This window comes from Plectrocnemia conspersa, unplaced genomic scaffold, assembly GCF_051122295.1.
Source record: "Plectrocnemia conspersa isolate PC_06_02 unplaced genomic scaffold, ASM5112229v1 ptg000010l, whole genome shotgun sequence".
Taxonomy (NCBI): domain Eukaryota; kingdom Metazoa; phylum Arthropoda; class Insecta; order Trichoptera; family Polycentropodidae; genus Plectrocnemia; species Plectrocnemia conspersa.
Window position 1 is genome coordinate 23,886,851 of NW_028277174.1, and position 6,737 is coordinate 23,893,587.

The following is a 6,737-nucleotide window of genomic DNA, read 5'->3' on the forward strand; positions in this document are numbered from 1 at the left end:
AGGTACGGTAGCTAAAGTTCATTGAAAATCTTCATCTTTACCTTTAAAATAGTGTTTAAAAAGTTACTAATTACCATATTTTATAACAAATAAAAATCAAAAGTTTGGCCACGGGAATTTCGCAGTAGACTCTTTAATGGGGGCGTCCGGCCAAGGAAGTTGGCTTGCTTAGATGTTAGCGTCAAGTCAAGAAAAAAATAAGAGCGCTGTCTTCCTTGCTATGCTTAACGACTCAAGATTTACTTTCTGGCTTCGCTAAAAATTGTTTTTATTTCTCGTGTCTTACAAATGGAAAGGGTTTCTAATAATGTACATATTACAAATTAAAATTTCATTAATAAGCACATGCTTTTAATATTTGTTAAAAAGGTCTTAAAGGTTTTAAAATGATTATTATCACCTATGGATGGTAAACAATTTCCACAATGCAATCCTTTTTTCAAAAAAAAAAATATAAGCATAAAAAACATTATTTTTATTTCCAAACTAATGACATAAAATACTGAAAAAAATATTTTTTCCTACATTTTTGAAATTTAATTTAATTAAGTATTCAACACTAAGCACTAATTATTCAATGTAATAAATATACTATTTTGTATACAGTATAAAATAAATATAATTAAAACTAGTCTTCGACTTTTTGGCTAAGCAAAATTTATTCAATAAATTACACCGATGTATTCATGAAGAAAATCATTTTAAATATATTAAACTTTTAATTTATATTAAGGTCAAAAACTAATGCTAAATGTCATATAGGCGATAATCGAATATAACAATTTTAAACAAAACTTTAAAGCACTAATTCTATTATCAGGTGGTGAATTTTGAATCAATAAATATTATAAGTAAACCTATTTTTGGTGCAACATTAAAACACACGTGCAGAATTGTATCAAAATAATAGTCAACGTCGTCAGGATGTCTAGTAAATTCGTTAAGAAACTATATGATCTAGAAATATTCACGTGCAGACTGCGACCATAAGGAATCAGGGATGCGATCGCAACTTTATAAGGAATTTTACTATTTGCAGTTTTAAGTTAGCGAGCATCGAATAATTTTCGACGTTAACTTTAACAAATTCAGAAATTGTTTCATACACACTTCGTCTAAACGACTATAGATATAATTTTTACTTATTTAATTTAAAAGAATTTTAGAGTACATTCATTAACGCGGTAGATACGTTCTAGGAAAGAAGAACAAAATTTGTAATAAAACGATCGAATAGTATTCACTTGTACTTTTTAACTGTTCTTTAAATTATGATGTAAACGAGCAACATTATCAGTGACACGCGTACACTCTAAAAAGCATCTCAGAATTTGCTGCATGGGCAGTGGAAGAGGTTTCATATGTAGGTCAAGTGCAAGAAGTGAGAGTTATCTATTAACCCATGCGTTTTTACATCACCGCGCTACAAGTGTGAAAGCAAATGCGAGTACAGCGTAACTCGAGGGATAACTGTAAAAATGTATACTAATAAATTGTTAATGCGCTTTAATATATTACATTTTTATCTCTTTTCTAAGTCATAAAATATAAGGTTAGTTAGATGTAAAAAAATGTAACCACTATATTTTTGACGATTGAAAAAGTTGATCATATTTACAGAGATTTCAAGACCTTTTTTTAGAGACTTGAAAAACCCGAATAAAATTAAATCAAATTATAGATATCATATTAACTGTAATAAATAAACTGATTTTAAAAACAATTTTTCAGATTTAAAAACAGTTTCTTTAAAACACTATAAGTTATTTCAATGATAAATAATGTACATTTACTGATTGCTAAAAGCAATAAACATGATTGATAAACTCATTAACTCCATTTTTTTATGAAGTTATTTCCAAGTTTCAGGTATAACTATTTATTTTTAAAATGCTTTTGCACTAAAATATATGGATATTACACTGAAAAATAATACGACTTTATTTTTGGGAATGTTAAAAGTTGACATTTTTACAACAATTTTTGTAGCGAGAATGAACCCAAATTTATGCGAATGCTCTGAAACAAGTTATTTTTGCTAGAGAACAACTCGCAATTCGCAAAAACCCAATGTATACTCTTGATAAACAATTTCTACAAAATATATATATATATATATATTGAAACACAGAAAGTTATTTCAATCATCGGTTGTGTACATTTACTGTTTGTTACAAGCAATAAACGTGATTGATAAACTCATTGGCCGTTTGTATTGTACTAAATTCACCCAGCAGTTGCCACCGTCTAAATGTTCTTTGGGATTGCGCTTCGCAGAAGTAACATCAGGGAATGTACTCCAAGAGACGTATGCTTGAATCTGTAAAGAAGACACGATACTCCCCAAACAGCACTAAGTCATGTCGGCTCTAAACAACAAATATATCACGGAGCTTTTATGCTAATGAATATAGTCAGATGTAATGTGGGCTGTGCGTCGACTACCAACTGCCTCAATAAATTTGCCCTTCCTCGTGCGTTAAAGGACCTAATTATTATACGAACGGATGCGAACATACATAGAATGTGCCATAAGTACACAATAATAGAATAAACATATATGTATGTATGTATTCTCCCTTTCATGATTATTATACTTGTATTTTTATTAATATTTTTGCATTAACATTATTATCTCAATATGAAATAACAAAAAAGAAATATCAATATTATTCTCAATATAACTAAATTTTGATATTTTATTTATATTTTTACATGACTCGAAGAGTTTACATGATTATAAAATGGATCTTTTTAATAACCATTGAAATAAAACTTGAAACAATCCCTAAAAAATATTTTTAAATATATTTAAAAATGAGACAATATATTAGGAACTATTACAACAATTAATAGACTTCTGCTCTTTATGAAAGTAAACTGTATAAACCGTTGCGCTTACAGTTTATAATATAATATATATATTATCACCGGTATTCGCGTCCCTCGTAGCCGCCTTCATGAATTACAAATTAAGTTATCCGCTTTTCAAATCGATTTAACCCGGAAAATTGCATTATCTGTGTAATTTAGGCTTCGGTGATACATATAACGATATTCCCACAGCTACAGTGCACCGTTTTCTTTTGTATTAGCATATATTATATATATATAAATATATATTATTTGTTGATCAAATCTATATGTTAATAAATAAATAATCTATAATATTACTGTTTTTTTTTAATTTTAAATATTTATTTCATTGTCAATTTTTCTTTTACGGTACTTTATTGACCTCTCTCAAAGTTGATTTATAGAACCGCGGACGCTTCTGCAGTATCGCGTAGGGTTCAAGGCCTGAGGCGAATCGGACCCATAAACTATTTCAGACTAATATTATATAGTTACATACGTTCGTATATAGCGAACCGTTCATCGCCCGGAGCAACTTTAAAGTTAGCAATTTGAGCTTTTGATTCAAAGGGCCAATATTTTGATTTGGCGTTAAGCTAGCTTTAAGCTTTATTCGGTAAACATTCCTATTGGTCAACTTTCATCTTTCGACGAAAATCCTATGGCAGCGTAAACTAATTAGTTTTGTTCGTTTTTATTATACTGAATGTATGTATTATTTGTTTTAAATTGTACTTTATTCATTGGATTAAATAAGATAATTATACTAAATGATGACTGACTTATTAGTGAAATTTTAAATTATTGTGTCTTAAAGTCTGATTTAATATATAAAATTATTGATTTTGAAAAAAAAACAGTTTTTCCTAAAAAAAAAAAATTTGATATAATTGTAAATTCAGGATTATTGAACGATAACTATGATAAATCAAACATATTAAATTAGTTTGTAGTTTGTGCTCTAGATTACAATTATGATATTAAATAATAAAAAAAAATATATTTTTACGTTTTTAGAATATGCTTATACATATATTTTTTTACAAGGATTTAATTATCTAATGTGAAGGTCGGAATTGCGCAGTCCGTAAGATCTAGACTAATAATCCAGAGGTCGCGTGTTCGTGCCACGGCAGCAGATTTATAGTTATTTATAAAAATGCGCTATTAATTAAAACCGACCCCAGCTACATAGTAATTATATTAGCAGCTTAACGTCCGAAGACTCGAATACAAGTCTTGAAAGAACATTGTTTAGTGTTCGTAAACTCAACCACGAGTACTGCGTCAAGCGTTTTCTTTCATTAAAAAAATACTGGGATACCATCAAGTTTGCCTCTATATGATAGTATACTATTTCTACGTACTATCAAATGAAAAATAAATTATATTTTACTTCAATTTTTTGTAAAAAGAGTCGTCTTATCCCATTGCGACGACAATTTTTGGGGCACATGAATTTTTTTTTATGAAATGTATGAACCATAATTATTTATTTCATATTAAAAATATTATTTTATGTTACATTTCTTGAACAGAAATAAATTTCAAGGTCAAACTGTCTGGCTAGGTAAACATAAAACCAATCCAATCAAAAGAAATCGAATCATCCCGGTTGATAGTATATCAATTAACAAAGATTTTTAACCTAAAACACTTATTGAAAAATTAAAAAGTAAAATCGTTACGGTATATGTAGATAAATTAAATAACACATTAAACAAAGAACTTCCAAAAAAACTTCCTTGTAAAACCACAATAATTCACAAATTAAGAAATTAGAGAAAGAAAGCTACAATTATCACCGTATTAGTATATTGTAAAATAATATTACACTTCATCATGTACGAATAAATACGTATTTTTCATTCCTAATATTTTGTGTAAATTGAGAACGGTTGCTAAGGTTACAAACCAGCTATTTATAATTTAATATTATGCATGCTTAAATGCTTCTATAATTTTTTTATAAACAATTTATAAAAAATATCCGTTTATAATATAATATAATACAATTTGCACTCACCAAATTTTTCGGCGTCCTCTTTCTGCTTTAACTTTAACTATCACATACACATTTTTTTATCACTACACTTATGAACCACACCATATCACTATTTATATTTATTTTTATTATTTACACTTTTTATTTATTTCAATATTTTTTGATACGTATAAAAACACTCACAACACAAACAATTTCACAATTTCTGCACATGTATGCTGTATCTATTCCATGTGAAGAACAAGCACGACACTTTTCTCTACACTTTTTATTTTTATTGGCTGATAGCTTTTCAGCTTATCCGAAAGCCTTTCTGGTGGATCGATAGCACGATCACGGCAAGACGTGTCTTCAGAATCGATAGATTCCACTGAATTTTGCATCCATGCTTTAGCCTTACTCAAAAGAAAATCTTTGAATTTAATTTCACTGTTACTATTTAAATTTTAACAGACACTGAACGAATAAAACAACGCGCATTGAAATTAATGAAAAAAAACATCATTTTTTGTTTTTTCCATTGTTTTTTGAAATATTAGGTAACTATGTATAGTTTGCCGCGATCAATAAACTCATATATTTATTACAGTCCATACTTCATTGAGGCTTACATATTGTAAGGCCAGTCGTTCTGGTTTATTCCCCGTGTCTATCATCTGGCTGTTATGAAAAGTAGATATCATTCTGAAATCTCAATTCTTATTTGTTTTTCAAATTTGGATTATAAATATTATAAATTATAAGAGTTGCGCATGCGCAGGCTTCGTGCTTTGCATGATCTAGCCGCGGTGTAATTTGGTTCGGCGTGAATTTGCCTCGCGGCGTGCGCGACTTGGCTCTTTTGACATTTGCATTCGTTGCACAATAGTGACGACCTCTTACAACGGCGTGTCGCTTCCGGTCCTGTACGCGGCCGGCTCCATTTGCGGGTGGCGAATTCACAAAACGTCACGATGACGTTTCACACCGATGCGACGCCGAAGCTAGTACCACAAATACGCACAGGCGTCGCTTCATTCGCCGCTGTGACCGCGGGGGTGAGGTTGCGGCGTCCTCGCACGCGTTGCGCGCGCATTCTTCTCTGCGCCCGCGCAATTTTCGATGATCATCGCAAATATGAACGCCCTTACCGCTTCTTTTCAACACATTCAGCTCGACAATAATACTTATTGAGCTAATTTGTTCAATAAACAAAATATCCCGCTCAAATGGGGACGTCTGGCAACCCTGAAGACGGCGAGTGACGCCGGCCCGCGTGACGTCACAAAAATACGCTAGAAAGAGACATGTGAATGCTCGGAGTCCGGGTCAGATCCCTGCCGTAAAATAAAATACGCTTAGCTTGTTGAGCGCCTTCTCGTCCATCTCGAGGAATAGTCGCCGAACCGTCTTTTCAAGCTCGGCCGCAAACTCCGCTAACGTCTCCGATCTCCGCCATTTTCTGTTCGCGAGCTGATTAAAAATCTGGAAGTCGGATGTGCGATCTCCGAACCTCTGCTCCAAAGCAAAGTCAGTGATGACCGCTCCTGTCTCACCTTTGGCTGAAGAGTCACCACGAAATCAAGCGCCTCCTCTCTCAGAGACGCGCAGTGTTCGAGCATACGGCTCGGTCTCGTTCGACTCCGCCGCGAAAGTGAATCAGCTGATAAACGCATCCCAGTGTCCGCCTTAAATGTCCCATATTGCACGAAGCTCCTCAGTTTCTCAGCCTCGACGAGGGAGAAGCGTTCAACTCCGACTCCAAGATTCCTCCGCGATTACCATTACTGAGGAGCGATAGCGCTGTATCCCGAAAGCGATAACCGATACGCCCCCACTACCGCCATGCTGAGGGCGCGAGGCCTCAACACCCAAGTGCTGTAATCTGGGGGGGGGG

The 6,737-nt window shown here is 32.7% G+C and overlaps 1 protein-coding gene across 1 annotated transcript in view; it reads right to left on the minus strand.

Moving 5' to 3' along the window:
* LOC148231087 (ribosome biogenesis protein BRX1 homolog) overlaps positions 1 to 6,470 on the minus strand; it is a 224,610-nt gene extending 218,140 nt beyond the window's left edge. The window contains exon 1 of the mRNA XM_088195861.1: positions 4,883 to 6,470. The gene's annotated coding sequence lies outside the window, so the exon portion shown is untranslated. The remainder of the gene's footprint in view (positions 1 to 4,882) is intronic.
* Between the last annotated feature and the right edge of the window lie 267 nt (positions 6,471 to 6,737).